Source organism: Lithobates pipiens, unplaced genomic scaffold (genome assembly GCF_037356315.1).
Source record: "Lithobates pipiens isolate NorthernLeopardFrog02 unplaced genomic scaffold, aLitPip1_a1.2 Scaffold_18, whole genome shotgun sequence".
Taxonomy (NCBI): domain Eukaryota; kingdom Metazoa; phylum Chordata; class Amphibia; order Anura; family Ranidae; genus Lithobates; species Lithobates pipiens.
In genome coordinates, this window is record NW_027507758.1 from 206,789,126 (window position 1) to 206,811,062 (window position 21,937).

The 21,937-nt window shown below is 41.7% G+C and overlaps 1 long non-coding RNA gene across 2 annotated transcripts in view; it reads left to right on the forward strand.

The window, feature by feature from the left end:
• Window positions 1-21,937, forward strand: part of LOC143987652 (uncharacterized) — a 186,219-nt gene that overhangs the window by 161,572 nt on the left and 2,710 nt on the right. Inside the window, exon 2 of one of the 2 annotated variants that reach the window (XR_013276679.1) lies at window positions 942-1,083. This is a non-coding gene — a long non-coding RNA (uncharacterized LOC143987652). The remainder of the gene's footprint in view (window positions 1-941; window positions 1,084-21,937) is intronic. The other variant, XR_013276680.1, reaches the window with a different exon arrangement.

Consider the following 21,937-nt stretch of genomic DNA (forward strand, 5'->3'; position numbering starts at 1 on the left):
TGGGTGTAAGAAGCACAAGTTTCTAGTTGAGAAAGGAAGTTAATTCATGATAAAAAGTGTCATTGCTTTAGCTAAAAATAGAAGTCTTTAATATTACAATACTTCTTGATTAGGAGATTATTAAGAAATAATTTGAATATATACTGATATGTAGTATTTGTTTTAAAGGTAAAAAGGAAACTTATATTGTATATGTTTAAAAAATTTTTATTCATATTACTCATAGCCCTACCCTTAGGAATTTTAGAATGAGTAATGCACATATTTTTAGAAAGGTGGCAGGCAAATTGCTCATTCAAAATTTGTGGGCATTTTGTGGAACAGTATAGCCCAGCAGAACTTTTAAGCTAGTCTTGCAAAGGAAAAAAGGTGGGTGTTGGCGCTTAGGAGTAGAATCTTGTAACAGGAGAGGAGACGGTTATTTAATGGAGGGAGAGATTTTCACTCCAGCATATATAAGACACATATACAGTATGAAGAGCTGTTGTTACATCCACATACATATCGGATTTAATCTTCATTGTAAGAATAATCTATTTTTGATATTCTACAATTGATATTGTTCTTATGTTATTTTGTTATTAAACCAAAATTATCTTTTGTACAAGATAAGCGGTCTATCAAGTTGACCAAGAATGGAAAGGTTTATTTAAAACAAAATTAGATGTTGTTAGCACAAGTCTAAGACAGAAAGAAAATGGTGATTAAATACTTTCCACATGTAAGGTCACACCCAGAGATGGTGAGATGCACGTCACAGGCGGAGCTAAAGTTTCAGGAGTTGGAACATGGAAAAGTAATTGGGAAGGTCTAGTTGACATTTTGGATGTTCAAGGGGTACAAATACCTTCTCAGTTCAGTGCAAAATGTACGTAGAAATAAAAATGTGGGTTTAACAAATTATATATGCCAAGATAATGAGGCCGCATTTCTTTTTTCAGGAATGAATTATAAAAATCTAACCTGGAGGAATCATGGATCCAAAAAGATGAAAAGATGACCGCTCAACAAAAGAAAAGTTTTAAAGAGAGAAAATGTATAATCACAGGATTCATCTTTTCCCTAGTGACAATTCAATCTGTGGTAAAATATATCAAACACTGTTCCAGCTATACAGAGGTTAACAGGATTGAAGAATTACACAACAAAGTCATTGCATTATTCAGAAATAAGAGAGATGTAGACATGGATATCAATACAGATGAACTAAAAATAAGCACATTGATATCATTACAAAAGACAAAAATTAGAGAGTTATTGATATTAATGCATATGACAAAAATCATAATTTTAGAGATGTTGATATTAATACAGCAGAAGATTTGTATGTGTAGGACAGGGATATGATTGCTGCTTGCAAATGTATTTCATTCACAGCAATAATATTGAAATCAAAGTTAAAATAGAATCCAAAACAAATTTAGTTAAAATGCAGGGATATTATAGACTAAACAACAAAACTTTTGAATGTAATATATTGTTGAGGAGTATCTGGTCTATATATTTAAAAGGTAATGATTCAACAATGCGGTCTGGAGATGTTATTAATACTATGTCAAGATCTGGGAAAATACTTCATCCCTAAGATCAATTGTATTATCTTTTTCAAAGTTTCATAAAAATATTAGATCCAGAACATTTAAACATCATAAGAGATGAAAAATGGGACGTTGTAAGAACATGGGATTTTAAAGTAACAAGAAAATTTACTCAAATAAGGGTCAAAATGTATATTTCTATAGTTGATAGGATTGTTCCAGAAATTTATATTTTTCCACAATCTTTGAAAATTATGGAAGATAAAGATAATTTGCATTTGATATGTAATACAAAAATATCTTTACCTCAAAATTCATTAACTTGGAAAAAGAATGAGTTTTTGGGTAGTTTTCTTTACAGTTCTACTATCATAAGTCATAAAGGAATTGTTGGTAGTGTGAATTGGATCAATGATACATTTGTTTATCAACAAATGAGAGTATCTTTGAATGATACTGGTATATATGAATGTTGCATATCAATAGGAAATTATCTGGTGAAATGTGCTAAGACAAGTGTTATTGTAATGTCTACAAGGAAATGTGTAAATAAGAAAAGTTTCTCTGCAACTCCTTTTCAGATTAACCATTTCCAATCCAGAACTCTTGAGAGAGGGAAAGTTTGTCATTATTTTGTGGAACTTTAGTCTTTCAGAGTGGAAGATTTCTACAAGGTTTCCACAATGTCAAGGATATATTTGGGTAATATGGAATTGGGTATTGAGAGATGGTTTGGAATTAACAACAGAAATTATAACAGAAATAACCGTGGTATTGTTGACGGTATTTTAGGAGGGATTGGCACAATCGGGAGTATAACAAATAGTATGGATATTAATACTTTAAAGTCTGATCTAGAAACCACTGGTTTAGTGGGGAGTAATGGTATTAAAATACAAAAAAAAATTAAATCAGATTTTAGAAAATATGTTTATTAAAACAGCTAATATCATGGGTCCATCTATTTTATATCTTCAAAACATTACTCTTGATTTGATGATTAGTGAACAGTCTCATATAGCCAGAGCATGCTTAGAGATTCAGACTGAATATTCCACTAATTTTAAAATAATTGCGCAAGCATTTCAGAGTGGAATAACTCCTCTTGGCATTTTACAGAATTTACCCAGAGAATATGTATATGCTATAAATCATACAGATTTATGGGTAAATAAATGGATAGGATGCAAATGGTCAGGATGTATGTTATAGTTCTTCTAGGATTGCAATAGCCGGAAAAGAAAAAATGTTGGTTCCAATCACCGTTTTGGGATTACCTGTCAGCAATACACAATTATACTATAAATTACAGTATACAGATTTTGAATTTAACAATGAAAATTCTGAATTAGAACAATTAGATCTGTCATCATGTTTACAATTCCAGTCTAAAGTTATCCGTTTACCTAATCAAGATAAAAGTATATTTCCTTCTTATCAAAATCACACATTATGTTCAGCAAGAATAGAAAAAGTTGAAACAATTTCTGAATTAATTATTCATGTAGATAAAAAGAAGGTTTGTTTTCAGATTATATCAGATACAGAAAGGGTTAAAACTTTTCTCTCTTCTTGTACAAATACAGAAAATCGAAATCAAGGTTTGTACTGTATAGAAGGAGACATTGTTGCAATAACTGTTAATGGGTTGAGAATAAATTTAACAAATCTGTTTATGAAAAATATTAGTGCTCTTCCTACACAGTACAATATTTCCCAAATAGATGAATTTCCATGGAAAAAATGGGCAAATATAATTCAAAAGGATAAAGGTTTATTAATATCTTTGGCTAAGGAATTGCAGAAGCATTGTTTAAACATGAACAAGGTAATTTGCAAGAAATATCACATCAATGGTCAGAATTTTCAGGAAGTAATTGGTGGAAAAAAATGTAGTAATAGTGCATCAATTTGGGGAAAAACTTTGAGAACTTCAGCAGCAGGAAATATTTTATCACATCCTATTGTTATTCTTTTTATTATGTTATTCCTTATATTCCAGTTATGTTTGATGTTTAGAATGAAAAAATTATATTATCTAATTAGAAGTGAAATTAGGAAAGGAGATGATTTATTGCAAAATAAGCTTAAAAGGAGAATGGGGTTTGGAGTTACAGATTCAGTTACACATGACAGAACATTTGGAGTTATTGGATTGAAGTCTGTGTGATTGTGACATGAATGTTTGAATAGATTAATATTTGAAAATATGATTAGTATTCATATTTCAGAGGGGAATGCTATATTCTTAATATCTAAAATTTTATTTGGCTTCATTATACTTTATACAGAATATGAATTCTCCATAATTGTGTGAAAGAAAACTTTGAATTAATAATATCTCCAGATGGCGACATGTTGAACTGAAAAAGTAAACATTTAAAAACTGTCAGGATTTTGATGGATATTGTAAATCTTATATATGCTTTTAAAGACATTTTCCTATGTAACTGATATTTTGTGTAAGGTCTAAGATTCTCCTTCCCCCATTTCCTGTCATTAGGAGAGTAGTCTGTGTGTCTGAAGAATACCAGATGTGAAAAGTAGACCCCACTTCTGAATAGAAGGAGGGTGTATTTCTCTTGGCGCGAATTTAGAAGCTTTGAGTATATAAGCAAAAGTTTGCTTGAAGACGTTCTCTTTATCACCTACACACAGCTCTGACTACATCCATCCATCTATCTCAGCACAAAGACTTGTCTTCAGCATACAAAGGGTTATTCAGCCATTTTAACCACTTGCCGCCCGCCCTATAGGCAATTGACGGCGGCAAAGTGGTTTCATAATCCTGACCGGACGTCATATGACGTGATCAGGATTATGAGCCGCTGCGCGCCACCGGGGGCGCGCATCGCGGCGATCGTTGTTGCGGGGTGTCAGTCTGACACCCGGCAACTACGATCTCGGTAAAGAGTCTCCGACGGAGACTCTTTACCATGTGATCAGCCGTGTCCAATCACGGCTGATCACAGTGTAAATGGGAAGAGCTGGTGATCGGCTTTCCCTCACTCGCGTCTGTCAGACGCGAGTAGAGGAGAGCCGATCTGCTGCTCCTCTGACAGGGGGGGTCTGTGCTGATCGATTATCAGCACAGCCCCCCCAGGATGCCCACACTGGACCACCAGGGACGCCACCAGACCACCAGGGAAAAGGTAATAAAAGTCATAATCCTCCCTAGACCACCAGGGATGCCAGTCAGCACAATGGGTGCCAATCAGTGCCCATAATGGATGCCAATCAGTGCCCACAATGGGCATCACTGATTGGCATGCATTATTGTTTGGCACTGATTGGCATCCATTACTATAGTATAACACCGATGCCGCCTATGAGTGCCCACCTGTGCCGCCTATGAGTGCCCACCTGTGCCGCCTGAGTGCCCACCTGTGCCGCCTATGAGTGCCCACCTGTGCCGCCTATCCGTGCCCACCTGTGCCACCTATCCATGCCCACCTGTGCCGCCTATCCATGCCCACCTGTGCCGCCTATCCATGCCCACCTGTGCCGCCTATCCATGCCCATCCGTGCCGCCCATCCGTGCCAATTTGTGCCACCTATCAGTGTCCGTCTGTGTCTCCCATCCGTGTCGCCCATCAGTGCCGCCTATCAGTGCCGCCTATCAGTGCCGCCTATCAGTGCCACTTCATTGGTGCCACATTGGTGCCCATCAGTGCCGCCTTATCAGTGCCCATCAGTGTAGCCCCATCAGTGAAGGAGAAAACGTACTTATTTACAAAGTTTTGAAACTGAAACAAAAAAAAATTTTTTTTTCAAAATTTTCGGTATTTTTTTATTTGTAGCGCAAAAAATAAAAACCGTAGAGGTGATCAAATACCACCAAAAGAAAGCTCTATTTGTGGGAAAAAAATGATAAAAATTTCATTTGGGTACAGTGTAGCATGACCGCGCAATTGTCATTCAAAGTGCGACAGCGCTGAAAGCTCAAAATTGGTCTGGGCAGGAAGGTGTTTAAGTGCCCTGTATTGAAGTGGTTAAAAGCCAAGACAATAGAACACATGGTCTAAGGTTAAGAATTCTTCTATCTTTGAAACGAATGGATGAATTATATTAGAACTTTAATCATATACGAAGCAACACATTCTTTTGTATCATTATACTATTTTTGTAAGTATTATTTTTCTACTTTGGTGTGTACAATAAAAACACACATTTTGATTTATGCTGACTCAGAAATAATCAAGGAAATTCGTCTCACAATCGTAATTGAAAACTTATAGAATATAAGGCATTTTTTACACGGACGGGGGCCTGTTACGCTTAGTCCCACTCTGGGATGCGATTAAAGCATCAATCTTTTGCTCCAGGCCTAAAATTGTTGAAGAAAAAACCTCTTGAGTAATATATACAGGAGCTGCAGTGTTAAGAGCAGCTGCAACACCCGACGTCCCTGACGGCTCACTCTGACCAGCCAAATCACTCTCAGGGGAGGAAGCCATCTGTTTTTGACATGGTTCTAGGCTTCGTTGTGGCTGTAGAAATCATTCTAAAGGCCATTTTTGAGGTGCTTTTACCCTCCTTCTGACTATAGCCCGATACACAAAGCAGAGGTACTACCATAAGGAACACACTGCTTGAGCAATAGTCCAGCCCTGCCGCTGATTTTAATGCTCAGCCCGATGCAATAGTAAATGTGTCAAAAGGAATGCCTGTCTCACCAAACCTCTTTCATTCCTCTCTTGCGTCCCTCCGCAGCTTGCAGCAATAACAATGGCGCTTTTTAAAAGACACTTTCCCGCACTGGACGTTAGAGGACGCCAACACTGCGCTAAGCCCCGCCCCTTCATCTACTTCCCCCCCTCTCTTTTAAAAAAGAGCTTTCCCTGCGTGAGCATGGGCCTCTGATCCTATGGGATCCTACAGTGAGGGGGGAAGGGGGAATAGGATTTTCATAACCGATTACCTGTAAAAATCCTTTTCTTGGAGTACATTATAGGACACAGAGCCTCAAGTATTTCCTTAGTGGGTTATAGCTCCCTTCAGGTGTTGACACTGGCACACCCAATACAGGAAATTGACTATATATATATAACAATATAACAATAACAATATATAACCCCTCCTCCTTCCAGGAGTACCTCAGCCAAGCAATATACTTACACCCCATAAAACAGGGCCGGGTGCTCTGTGTCCTATGGTGTACTCCAAGAAAATAATTTTAAAGGCAAGCTGTTATAAAAATTCTATTTTCTTTACCATACATCATAGGACACAGAGCCTCAAGTATTTACTTAGTGGGACATCCGGGGAGGGGGACACAACCTTTAGGGCACCCCCAGACCTTGAGGACTTGTACATCTGCCTTCAGCACACTGCGCCCAAAGGCGATATCCTCATTCCTTCTTACATCCACTTGATCAAGTTTTGTGAATGTATGGACCAAAGACCAAGTTATGGCCTTGCAGATCTGCGCAAAGGAGGCCTGGTGATGCACTGCCCAAGAAGCACTAACCACTTTGGTAGAGTGCACCTTAACTTAAAGGGGGAATCTTAACCCTTAAATCATAAGTTTGAATTATAACTTGCAGAATCCACTTAGCAACAGTGGATTTCAACGCTGCCTGAGCTTTTTTAGGACCCTCTGGCAGACTAAATAATACCTCAGTCTAATGAATATGAGCAGTTTGCGTTAAATAGAATTTCACTGCTCTCAATACATCAAAACAACGTAATGACTTTTCTTCTCTGGAACATGGTTTTGGGAAAAACAATGGCAGGACAATATCTTCATTTGGATGAAAGCCTGAAACCACTTTTGGCAAAAAGCCTGGACGAGGGCATAACACCAATATGTCCTCATGAATAATCAAATATGGCTCTTTAGAAGAAAGAGCAGGCAATTCTGAAACCCTCTTTGCTGAGGATATAGCAACCAAAAATATCAGCTTCCTAGTCAGAAGGACTAAGGGAATATGCTGTAATGGTTCAAATAGCTGTTTTTGTAACACTGACAAAACTAAATTCAAGTCCCAAGGGGTTAAAAGTGATTTAACTGGTGGATTAATCCACATTACCCCTTGTATAAAACCCCGGACTAAAGAATGCGTAGCAAGTGGTCTTTGAAATAAAACCGATAAGGCTGAGACTTGGCCCTTAATAGTACTCAGGGCCAACTTCACCTCTACGCCTAATTGTAGAAAGGCAGGAATTCTGCCTATGTTATACTTCCGAGGGTGGATTCCGCTTCTAATATAACTCCAAGGGTGCCAACCCTTGGATTCCCACCAGGTAACATATGTTTTCCAAACTCTATAATATATAGCTCTGGAAACTGGTTTCCTTGCATTGAATAAAGTTAAGATATCTGACCTGGAAAGCCCGTTTCTTCAGAATGTGGGTTTCAATAGCCAAGCCATTAAATTTAGCATTTGTAAAGAAGGATGGCATATAAGCCCCTGCGAGAGCAGGTCTGGCCTTATTGGGAGAGGCCAAGGACCCTCCACTGCCATCTTTACAATCACTGTGTACGATGACATTCTGGGCCATGCTGGTGCTACCAGAATCACTGGCTTGCTTTCCAGCTGAACTGAATCGGGGGAAAAGCATAGATCAGTGAAAACTGATCCCACGGGGTTACCAGCTCATCTGTTCTGTATGTGGGTGGATCTCTTGTTCTGGACACAAAGATGACTAACTTCCTGTTGAATCTGGATGCTAGAAGATCTATGTCCAGAGTCCCCCATCTTTGGCAAACAGCCTGAAAAGCATCGGGTGAAGAGACCATTCCCTAGGAATAACTGTTGGTGACTTAGTCCGCCTGCCAATTTTCTACTCCCAGAATGAAAACTGCCACTAGGCATGGGACATTCCTTTCTGCCCAAGTTAGAATATGGTTCACCTCCCTCTGAGCTGAGAGACTCTTGGTGCCCCCTTGGTGATTGATATAAGCCACAGCCGTGGCATTGTTGGATTGGATCCTGACAGGACAATTTTTTAACCTTGAGGTCCAGGTTTTCAGAGCCAGACACACTGCCCAAATCTCTAGGATGTTGATGGGCAGGACTCTCAAGTTTTGAGCACTGTCCCTGGACAGTCTTTTCTAATACCGCTCCCCAGCTTGAGAAGCTGGCATCTGTCATTACTACTTTCCAGATAACTGATCTGATGATTTCCCTTTCAGCAGATTCTGGCTTTGTAACCACCAACTGAGGCTTTGGGACACTCTTGGGGACAGCCACATTGGCAAGTCCAAAGCTTGGATCGTCTTGTTCCAAGCAGAGAGGAGACTGTTTTGCAACAGTCTTGAACAGAACTGGGCATAAAGCTTTGAATCACCATCTTTCCTAACAACCTCATGCAAAGGCGAATTGAAGGATTTGCTTTTAACCTGACCATCCGTTCTAGCTCTCGTATGGAGCTGATCTTTGCTGAAGGCAAGAACACCCTTTTCTGGGCTGTATCTATGATCAGGCCTAAATAATCCAGCCTTCTTACTGGTTTTAAGGAAGACTTCCCTAGGTTGAGAATCCAACCAAGACTTTCCAGGTAACTGGTTGTAAAGCGAACCCTTTGCTTTAAGCAAGTCACTGACTGGTCTATTAACAATAGATTGTCTAGGTACGCTAACACTGTTATGCCCTGTGCCCTTAACCTGGCTAAAGGTGGGGCCAGTATTTTTGTGAATACCCGTGGTGCTGTGGCTAGCCTGAAGGGCAAGTCTGAAACCTGAAAGTACTGCTGTAATACTTTGAATCGCAGAAACCTTTGGTGAGTGGGAAATATAGGGACATGCAGATATGCATCCTGATGTCGAAGGACGCCAGAAGTTTTGCCTCTTGTAGGATGGAGACCCCTGACCTGATCGACTCCATGCAAAATGAGCGGATTTTCAGGAACCGATTTAGATTTTTTTAGATCCAGAATGGGTCTGACATCTCCATTCTGTTTTGGTACCGTAAACTGGTTTGAATAGAATCATAAACCTTGTTCTTCTGTGGGGATCTGTAGGATTACCCCTTGAGTCAATAATCGGCCTAATGCTTGAAACAGGGATGGTCTCCCTGGATCCTTGGGAACGTTTTATCTCAGAAAATGAGATTGTGGAAACTCCTGAAACTCTAGTTTATATCCTAGAGTCACTGTGGAGAGAGCCCACCTGTCCTGAGTTTCCCTTTGTCAGACTTCTGCGAGGGGAGACGCCTCTTCATGAAGAGGCCTTAGTATTCCACATTGTAGTTTTGCGGCTCCAGGTCTTCCTTTGAGCCTGGGACTGACCCTGTGATTTTTCCCGGGAATCTGATGGTGTAAGCCGTCACCATTGCCTAGAGGAGGATGCACTTGGCGCAGGAGAGGAAGTCAGTTTAAATGAAGGACATTTTTTCTTTTTCTTTTGACTGGCAAAAAAGTACTTTTTCCACTGGAAATTGTCTGGATGTATTTATCCAAATCATCACCAAATAGTCGCTCCTCATGAAATGGGAAACTAGAGAGAAACTGTTTGCAGGGTGCTTCAGCAGACCAACCCTTTAGCCAAAGGGTCCTACACAGGTGTACTAGCACAAGTGCAAGGCGAGACGCCTGGTGAATAGAATCCTTCATAGCATCTATGGCAAAACATAATGCTTTTGGTAAGTCAGCCAAACTCGTGGGCCTGTTGTGAAGGCAGCTCATTAAGGGCCTCTGTGAATTGGTCCTTTAAGGACTGACACATGCCTATAGCTGTAATTGCAGGCTGAGAAACAGTACCTGCTAAAGAAAAAGAGGATTTTAACAGGAATTCCAACTTTTTATCTGTTGGATCCTTTAGCATTTGCGCATTGTCCACTGGACAAGTCAAACTTTTATTCACACTGGAAGTTGCAGCATCTACTGCTGGAACGTTCCAATTTTTGGTGAATTTTTCCTCTATGGGATAGAGATCTCTTTGGAGGGAGAAACTGCTTATCTGGATGATTCAATTTTGTATAAATAAGTTTCTCTAGTAATGCGTGGACAGGAAACGCATGCACTGGTTGTGAATGTTTCAAAGTACCCAAAGAAGAAACCAGACTTTCAGCTGACTCTGTTAAGGGTAGCATGAAAGTGGAGCGAACCATTTCCGTAAGGATTTGTACCTCAGATTGAGAAGCTGACACATCAACTGTTGTTTATTCAGAGGAATAATCAGTTTGTTTTTCCCGATCGTTTGAAGGTAATATCTCATCCTGTCCCCCGTTCCCTTGGTAAAGGGTTTGGAGTGGGAGAGAGGGATCTAGCACGCTTCCTATACCCTTCAATGGAGGATGCGATTAAAGCAGTTAATCTTCCTTCTAAGCCTTGCAGGGCAGAGGAAAATACATTTTCAGTCATGTATACAGGGGCTGAAGTGTGAAAATCGATTTACACCACCAGCCGGTTCCAAGGACTCACCCTGGCTTGCCATGTCAGGTGTCTCCGGAGAGGATGACAATGTGGAGGCATGACTGGAGTTCACAGTGCCTGTGTTGGTGCCTTAGTAGTAAGCCTTGAAGCCATAGTGCAAAGCACAAAAGCAGAGGCACTAAGAACTATTCTATTTACTTGAACAATAGTAGGAAACAAAATAGCAGCATAGACTAATCTAATGCCAAAGTCTTTTCCTGTACTGCAATGCCTGTGTAAACCCCTCACGTGCACCACTGCTCCTGTGTCAGTCTTGCTTCAGCTTCTCTGATAGACACTGTTTCCAGAGTATCAGCTTTTCACCCCATACCCCATATCTGAGAGGGGGGGCGGGGATGCCGGGGGTTTATACAGCAGTTTTATGCTTGGTTAACATAACATGTAATCTCCAGCCTCCGTTTCCCCCTTGGAGGGAGAGGAGAACCCCCTCCAGCGGCTGAGACATACGCTGTTGTGAGCACTTTAAACAAGGTATATACATTTTTACTCCCAAGAGGAGTTTATTTTATTTTTTTTAAAGGTATTACAAAATAATTGAAAGAAAAATCATGGACTTTACATGCAGTTCCTAAGCTTTCCTGTTAGATTTTCCTTGCTGCAGACAGTCCCAATTTTCACCTATCACGGCGGGCAGCATGGTTAAACCTTCAAAGACTGGGGCCCTTTAATAGGGGTTCCACTGCTTTTGACCTTGTATAGCACCCCTCAGGACAACTTTAGGTAATGTAGCAAGACAAAAAAAATAAAAAGTCCTGGTTCCTAGGGTCCAGCCCTCAAAAAGGAGCATTACAGGCAAAACCTTGTTCTTCTATTTGAGGCCCGGGTACCATCCTGGAGCTGCAGTGGCGGGATGGATCCAGTTGTGGAGGCTTTTTAAATCCAGCATGGATCCCTCCTGGAGATCCGCAGAGTACATCTTCACTTGTGTCCACACCTTTAGACACTGGCGAAAAAACTGAGGTACTCCTGGTAGGAGGGGTTATATAGGGAGTGAACTTCCTGCACTGAGTATGCCAGTGTCCATCACCTGAAGGTGCCTATATACCCATATAGTTAATACTATGGCTGTGTGTCCCGTGATGTATGATAAAGAAATGTAGGGGAGATTTACTAAAACTGGAACACTCAGAATCTGGTGTGGCTGTGCATGGTAGCCAATCAGCTTCTAATTTTAGCTTGTTCACTTAAGCTTCGACAATAAAACCCAGAAGCTGAATGGTTTCTATACATAGCTGCAACATATTTTCCATGCTCCAGTTTTTGTTAACCTTCCCCTTTCCCTTTTTCCTGTACTATATGATTAAGTTCTAACCATTCTGGTACAGAGCATTACAAAGTTATTTACAAACGAAAAGGTAAATTTTGTGCATTTTTTTTTTAATGTTACACTAAAAAAGTGAAAAAGTATGTGCACTCCGCACTCAAATTCTATCACTGGTTAATTAATGTGACTTGCAACTATTAGAATGGAAAAAAAATAAATACACACAGCTTTATTGCATTAAACCAATTAATTTTATTAGCAAATATCAGCATTTCAAAACAAAATAGTAGGTATTTACAAATCAATTATGCATGTTTTTAAAAAATATTCATAGTTTTTGCTTTTAGAACAAACTCAAAACATTGATTTGACTTCAAACTGAAGCCTTTGCCTGTGGATACACAGGGGGGAAAAAAATTAAGAGGATCATTAGGAGCACACATTCATGCACATTAACCATGTATCCTTTTACCGAGAAATGCTTGTCGATCTTGACAAAAATACATTTAGCTCCTAATTTTATTTTGTGAGCTGACAAGTAGCTGCTTTTGCTGGACTTAAATCAAAAGTAATGGTGTTAGTCTCCAACTTACATGTTTTTTGCTAAATTAAAGAACACCTTCTCCGCACAACATTGGAGGTGGAGGATAACAGTCTAAGGGAGGGCTGAATCGAGTCCTTGAAAGAACATGTGGTTTTTTTTTTTGCATTTATCAAACATTTAGCATGATGGCCTTATGTTTGACCAAATGCATAGCTAGGTTGCAGTGACATCACACATATTGGTTTTATCTGTATACCAAGTTTGGCACTGTTTTTTCATTATGTCAGTTTTACACCTTTTTTTAAATACAATTGTTTTTGTGAATTTACTGTACTGTAAATCAGTGGTCACCAACCCTGTCCTCAGGGCCCACTAACAGGCCAGGTTTTCAAGATAACTGAAATACATGACAGGTGATACAATTTGCTGTTCAGTGATTGCAGTATTCTAGTCTGCATCTTCACAAGGTAATACATAAAACCTGGCCTGTTAGTGGGCCCTGAGGACAGGGTTGATGGCCACTGCTGTAAATGGCACAATACTGTGAGACATGGTTTTGGAGGTGAAACTGAGGAGCTGTTAATTCTAGTCCTGGGAAAAATATACATATCCTGCCCTTTATACCCGCCGCTCATATTAGGGGCTCATCGCCTTCTGGTAAGGCTTGGTTTACACTGGAACCGGCTGCGGATCGCACAGGAACACTGTGCATCCCTCTTCTCCGGACCAGGGACGAATTTGTGTCCGAATTCGGCCCTCAAACTGAGCCAAAGACACACAGCCTTTCTGTGCAATGCGCTCCACAGCCGCCCCGGAGATATGTGAACCGGCTCCATAGAGAGCTGGTCACATTCTCAGGCTATGCAAATTGGATTCGGAGAGACCGCATCCAATTTGCATAGGTGTCAACCCAGCCTTAGAGTGGATTTCCTATACACCAGTGGTGTGGATTTTCTCGCAATTCTTAATTTTCACATTTTGGATTTATGAACTGATCTTGTTTGAACACTGTGATGCACGTGGAATTTGTGGACTAAAATATTTTTCACAGTCATGTTTCACTATATTATTGGCACTTATATTATGTTCTCACACAGATTTTTTTTTCATGATTTATTTATTTCAGTGTTGGCATTTTGCTTTGTTCTCAATGCACTAAATTAGAGATGATGCACTTTTTCAAATGAGTTTATGCAAATTTAAAGGTATAGTCCCACACAAAGTACATAACATGCTTTTATTGGTATATTTAACGGGCCAAAAGAAAATAAGAGATGCTCATTCAGCAGGCCAAATGGGAGCAAATAAGAGTGGCTTGTTAGTGCCAGATAACACTGAGGCTGCACGACTTGCAGCACGACTGCCTCAGGCGACCTGGACACGACAGCAGCGGCGACTTGCAAAACGACTTCTCTATAGAAGTCAGTGCAAGTCGCCTCAAGTCAGCCCCAAAGTCGTACAGGAACCCTTTTCTAAGTCGGAGCAACTTGAGTCACTCTGATTAGAACGGTTCCATTGTACAGAACGGGACACGACTTGTCAGGCGGCTAAGTCACCTGACAAGTCGTCCCAGTGTGAACCAGCTCTTAGGGTTTACATACATTCTAACACTAACTCTAATGGTACTCAAAAAATAATAAAAAGGGCTCAGAAGTTGGAAAGGCACATGCCCATCTATGAAAAATGTGTCTCATTGCTAGTATCGGGGAACAAGAGAATAATAAAAAATCCTACCAGTATTCCCTTTCACTAACAGTTTACATTATTAGAAGGGCATTCCCTTTGTTATACAATTCAGCTACGAGTGGGCAGGCTCCATCTACATTTTCTTTTTTTTTTTTTTTTTAGGACAAAACTGTATGTATAATTTGATGTTTATTCTGTTCGACGCATTGACTATACTAAGGAATACTCCAATATCTCTGGCACAAGAAAAGAGTTAATGTGCCTTGAGACTCAATTATTGCTATGCAGATGTTTGTTTTGTCCACGATTATTGAAGAGACCCTTGACAGCAGATATCGCCCATGCAATCCTTCCTTCGGGTCGGCAAAATAACATACACTTGTGTCCCCCACTTATCTGCTCACTATGTAATTTATAAAGTTAGAATAGCCACAGGAAAACATCACAGGGAGGCTGACAGAATCTATTAACACTTATGCAAAGTCCTGAAAATAGAAGCTGCTCCACTACCTGCAAGGGTCATCATACATGTTACAATCTGACCATACAATTTTTGTATGATCAATTTTACACTTGACAAAATGTAATTTTGTAATGTAATATGGGGACCATATTATGATATCTAAATAATTGTGACACTGGGGTGTTTAGCTCAAGTGGTTAGATGCATTTTTTTGTGCAGCGAGTCTACACCAGACAGGCATTTATAGTTAAGGGCCTGGTAGCCCACATTTATTAAAAGGAAAACAAAACAGTCCATTCAGGAATCCCACGCAGGGGTTTAACTTCATTCAGCACACATAAATGAAAATATACCAAGCCAGCTGGCTCTCTCGTCAGCAGTTCCTCTGCTTGTTCCCAACAGACTTATCCATTCTTTCTAGCCCCCTGGACTCACTGGCTTCCGTAGTCTTCCCGACTCTCAAGGCTACAATCTCTGACAGGGATGACCATTCTACATACACAAGTCTGTCTTCACACAGCAGCAGCAAGCTGCTCACTCTCCACCATCCTCCACACTCTACTCTCACCAGCCCCTCGTTATATGGGCTGTGTGCAGCTGGGCACACACCCTGCTTGCTATCCTTAAGACCCAGTCACAGAGTTGGAGACCCCGTCTCCACCCATGACTCTCAGGGTTCTCCAAACTACAGAATCCCATCCGGAACTAGTAAAACCTGGAGAAAACTGACAGAGCAGTTTTCTCCATTTAAACTCAACACTCTGTAGTCTTGCAATCCGCATATATAGAAACTCTGTGTCTCTTTTTCCTCCAATTTCATAGGGACAGAGCCTCGCTCTGCCACATATCCACCCCCCCCCTTTGTTTCGATCCTGAGGAACACCAGCACCCATCATCATGGTTGGGACACCTCTGTGCTGACTGTCAGCCACGTAGGCCCAACCCTTTTTCCGGGTGCGCTTCCAGGAACATTCCCCCCTGGATCTTAACAGGTTCCTAGATTGTCCTATACTCAGCCTTCCTCTTCTTTTGGGGTCCCTGGGCTCATTTTCTTGGGGAAACTCTGCCTTCCTTGAGCCCTCCTTTCAATTTACAAATACCCATTTTACCTTTCACCATGGGTATTTCAGGTTCAAAACAGTTTCTCTTGTTACCCACGGCAACCAAATCATTGTTTGCAGAACAAACTTCTTAACAGATTAAGCTTTCAATATCAGTGCTTTCCAACTCAGTGTTTGTTAGAAGACCCGAGGAGGGACTACATCCCACGGGACCATAGAACAGCTCCACCTCATCCGTTGTCCAACACTCCATGGGTACCTGTTCTAACAAACTATCCTGACCCAAGCATAAACCATTTTTTCCAGGTGTGCACATTACATTGTTGCGTCAAGCAATATTAACACTTTCTCCCATAGTGTCTCTGGGCACCTTAACTTGAACCTCTGGGCCAGTGACAGAAAGCATCTCCGCTACTGCTGAGTCTATTCTGGGCCATTCCTCCTCATGAGGCCTAGCGGGTAAGGCAGTATCTGCACCCTCTACTGACCACTGCTCAGCCGCACCTCGGACCACAGCAGCAGAGATGTTTCTAGTCACCGCATCAGGCGGAGAGACCTCTGATATCTCAAACAGTTCTCCTGCATGCCTTCAATACCAATCAATAACTGGAAGTACGCTCACAGAGAATCTGGAGATCCTGTGCCAAATGGTTAATCATTGGTCCCACCAATTCCACTCTTGGTCAAGGTTTCCCAGCACCGCATGTACCACCTGGCTCCTTCCATTGGTGCTATGCAGCACCACCTGGTCCAACTGCGGTGGAGATACCCAAGGATACAGTAAGTTCATTTTTACCAACTCTAGCATTTCCAGTAACGTTTCTGTCATCCCTAAACATCCCATGTCTAAACACCAGAACTTTCTAGGGTCTTTTACCCTGTCCAAGACATGGAGGGGCTCATCGACTGCAGGTTAGGAGGGTGAGACATTTGAAGAGACCTCATCCTCCTTGGAAGTACCCATCATCACAGCCTGTTGCTCCCCTGGAGCACTGTCAGACACATGTCTCACACTTATCCCTTCTGCACCAGTGTTAGTAAGCCGCTCCTGTCATTACAAGTCCCACTATCACTTTGATACTCAACATTATTTAGCTGTGGGAAACACATCTGTGATGCCAGTGCCCTGAACTGTTTCTTCAGACTGGAGGGCAGCAATCTTTGCAGGGACCAAGACGCCCTCAACCACCGGCGGCTCTGCGATCCCCCTGTCTGGCATAGCAGTTGTGTCCACACCTTTGTTACTTAAGCTAGCCTTACCCAGCATGGCTAGCAATTGTTTGGCCCAGCTGTCCCAGTCCATTGTGGTTCCCTCATGGGCGTTCCACAGCGTTGCATCACCTGCGGTAGAAGGCCGCACAGAAACCTGGGATTCATTAGCTTCAACTGCACATTCATCACTTCTATATATATCATTTTGTGACACCACACTTTTACCAATGTTGCATTGGGGTGATGCTTCATCACCTAAAGCTTGGTGCAGCACACCATTTTGACCACCTTTTTCTGGTGGCACTACGGACACAGCCAGCCTTGTACACTCAAATTTTGCAGGCTGAATTAACCCCTTGACCACTGGGCTACACGTAGGGTTGTGGGGCTGCGCCCACACTCTCTCACTGTGTGACTCAATCATAACATTACAGGAAACACATTTTTCAACGTCATCATCACCAATAACATCACATTGGCCAACACTATTGTCGGCATTACCATCAATATTCTCATTACATGGAGACATAGCTACTGCTTTTGTGGGTTGTCTATGAGCCACCACAATCTGAGTGACTCCTCACAGCGCCCGTTCCCTGTAAAGGAGCACTCTTACCTACTTGAGCAGCTCCATAGCTGACCTGGAAAACTCTCGGCTCCATCACTGTGGGCTTCTTGGAAATCACCCTGGGCAACTCTGCAGCACCTGTCACTAGGGAACATGGTACAAGGACAGTTTTGGTCACCCCTAGTTTAACTTCTCCAGCACTCTACTGGATTATAGCAGGCAAATGCATAGTCCCCAGTTACTTTCCAGTCTTTAGCCCTGCAGCTAGTTGGGCTTTACGCTGTGCCTCCCCACTGCTCCAGGTAGCACACTGCAGCAAGTCTATGTTCATTGGTATTGTGGATCTCCCCACTGAACATACTCCCACTTCACTGGGTTCAGTACCATAAACTGAAAGAGTCTAACCAGTTCCTGCAGCTTGTGTAATAGCCTTCACTTGAGTGCGTTGTCTCACAGGTGTGGTATCTCCACAGGCTGGCTCCCTCATGTGGCCATGGAGCACCACTGCAGCCTTTCTGGACCCTCTGACACTCCCTGTAGGTAACGCAAGATCCTTGTTGCTAGGGGTAACTGCAGACTTGCACTCCAAATCTGGTTGGCTATACCTCATGCAGGATTTAGGCTGATGTGCTCTCCTCCTTTCTGGGCTGACCCCTTTCCCTAAGTGGCCATGACAAAACCTTGCATTTCTCTGGATTTACAAAACCTAGGTCTTCCGGTGACACTTCTCCCATCCTGAAGCATTGCTGGTGGCCCATGATACGATCAAACTCTCTTCTAAGAAGGATTTCCTCTTTAAACTTGTGGTAGTCATCCTGGTCCCCATCCTTTAAATGGTAAATCGTCTGGAACTCTATCCGTAATAAGGTTTGCAACAATTTTGGCCACCGATCCCTAGGCCATTTTCTCTTTACAGCAACGTTTTCAAATCTTACAAGGAAGTCCCCAACCTCCTCTGTAGGCAGCATGGGTTGTATATAGTCAGAGGCCAAGATCTCAGCCCCTTGAACCACTCCCCACTCTTTGCGGTTCTGCTTGAACCATTTGTTCACTGTCTCACACATCCCTAGGCCTTCTGGAATGGCCCTCCTAGGTGCAGACATCGTCTCAAGCCATGCTGAGCTCACGTCTTGGCATCTCCTCCATGACTGGCTCTCAATCGTTGCTATGGGATACCACTTCTGAGGACACAGCTGATCAATCATTAGATGAGTTCCAGAATTCATCAACCTCCTGTCCAGCTCGGTTATTCCATGAACATTCCTGTGACAAGGGGCAATGGGCAACAGCATGTCCCCACCCACTACAACGCATGCAGCGCAGAGGCCTCCTTGCCTCATGCTGTGGCACCTTTGGGCTCAGGCTGCCAGGGACAACATCCTCTTTCACTTCCCCTTAAACTGGGGGTGACATGATCAATTTACCCAGGGTCACAGCAGTGTCACACTCAGACCAATTCTCTGGTGAGGCTGGGGCATGTGAAATATCCTCTAGCCACAATAGCCGCTCCATGGCTTTAGCAAGGATTGCATCCTTTTTTTGCTTTGACCGTCCCATCCTTGCGGTCTTGCACATAGCAGAGGAAAACAAAAAAAATAATTAGGTTTGATTCTTCTTTCACAGGTACACAACCTGCATGCAAGCCAGTCCATTAAATAAACCTATGCGCAATGCTGTTCGCCTGGCTACCACACACAGCTAGCAGTAGTTCCTGATGCGACTAACCATGGAGCAAGGACCCATATTCCACCGTCTACATGCCCGCATTGGAGCACCACTTGTGACATTAGGGTGTTTAGCTCTAGCGGTTAGATGCATTTTTTGAGCAGAGAGCCCACATTAGACAGGCATTTATAGTTAAGGTAGTGGAAAGAGGAAACACTGCGCTACTCAAGTAAAATCAGCAGCTGACACTCAAACAAATTTGAAATAAATGTGTAACAAAAAGTGTAGCGCTAAAGTGAAACACACGATAAAAAGTGAGTGGGTACAAACATTCGGTGTTTAAAGAGAGGTCTTATTGTGAGAAAAACTAAAGGATATTGCTTGTAGTATGCAACACTCAATACGATATATATACATGACTATATGTCATAAATAATAATGTGATGCAATAAAAATAAACCTGTATACTTTAAATACTGGAAAATGGACTAATGTCAGTTCATTGAACTATAAAAAAAAGTCCTCTTATCATATTAGACAGAAGCAATCAATCTTCCCATCTGAATCGTAGATTGAGGCGGGGAGGAAACCAGCAACAGTAGCCTGTTTGTCTGAAATGGTATTTGAGGATTCAACCTTCTAAAAACCAACAGGTTTTTCTGATCTGCACCATCCGGAGCCCCTTTGCTTTCTTTTTCCTTTTTTATGTACCATCCGTATGAGCCTCTAGTTGCAACATAAAGTTCGGATACGCTGGGTTCCCAAAACAACATCGCCCTTGAGTCTGGAGAATACCTGTCGGTGATCTTTGGGAATACTCACCCTTATCCAGGATTGGGGACGTCTGCATGGGGATCGCATATATTAGGATTCACTCCATCGAAAGCCGGAACCCAATCCTTTGGGATTACAAGCACTGTAGACCCACTGTGGTAGGACAGGTGGGGCTAACATTTCCAGTAAGAGTATCCATCTTGTTTCTATAGAAGGTTGAACCCTCAAATACCATTTCAGACAAACAGGCTACTGTTGCTGGTTTCCTCCCCACCTCAATCTACGATTCAGATGGGAAGATTGATTGCTTCTGTCTAATATGATAAGAGGACTTTTTTGTATAGTTCAATAAACTGACAGTCCATTTTCCAGTATTTGAAGTATAAAGCTTTATTTTTATTGCATCACATAATTAATATTTATGACATATAGTCGTATATATATCATATTGATTGTTGCATACTACACGCAATATCCTTTACAGTTTTTCTCACAATAAGTGTGAGATCTCTCTCTTTAAAACGCAGATTGTTTGTACCCACTCCCTTTTTATTGTGTTTTTCACTTTAGCGCTACACTTTTTGTTTCACATTTATAGTTAAGGGCCTGGTAGGCCACGTTTATTAAAGGGAAAACAAAACAACAGTCCATCCAGGAATCCCACGCAGGGGTTTAACTTCACTCAGCACACATGAATGAAAACATACCAAGCCACCTGGCTCTCTCTTGTTAGCAGTTCCTCTGCTTGTTCCCAACAGACTTATCGATTCTTTCCAGCCCCCTGGACTCATTGGCTTCCGTAGTCTTCCCGACTCTCAAGGCTACAAACTCTGACAGGGATGACCACTCTACATACACAAGTCTGTCTTCACACAGCAGCAGCAAGCTGCTCACACTCCACCATCCCCTCATTATATGGGCTGTGTGCAGCTGGGCACACACCCTGCTTGCTATCCTCAAGACCCGGACACAGGGTTGGAGATACCGTCCCCACCCATGACTCCCAGGGTTCTCCAAACTATAGAATCCCATCCGGAACTAGCAAAACCTGGAGAAAACTGACAGAGCAGTTTTCTCTATTTAAACTCTACACTCTGTATGTAGTCTTGCAGTCCGCAGATATAGAAACTCTGTCTCTTTTACCTCCAATTTCATAGGGACAGAGCCTCGCTCTGCCACATTATCCATACAATCTGCAATTCATCAGGCCTTGCCAGTTTCCTGTACTATGCAAATAAAGTGTAACTTGACTTCTGTTGAGAAAAAAAAAAAAAAAAAAAAGATTCCCCTCTGGGTGATCTAAGTACATTGCAAGGATTTTAACAGACTTTGTTGCAAATTCCTACCTTTTGTTATTCTGAAGAAATCAGTTTGTCCCACTGTGCTGAGTCTAGAGGGAGTGGTTTCATAATTTTCAATCAGCTGCAGGGCACTAATGAGGAAAACTGCTGGTCCTGCATTCCTTTAGACATGTTCCTATTGGGAGTATCTCACCAAACATTACAGTTTTGTTGCAGGGATGCTGGAAATCTGACTTGTATCTTAGAGCAGACTTCAGGGTAGCCAGTGAGCCAACCACACAAGCAGGACATTAGGTTTCTGGGGGACGTTCTGCACACATTCTGTGTACAGCACATCTCCAAGTAGCCATAATACATTGCATTTTCAGAAAATTACAGAGTCTGCACATTGAAAAGGAAAAGTATGTTTTAATAAAACATTCAATTACAATATGACTTTGACTGCAAAGTTATTTACAAATGAAAATGTAAATGTTACACTAA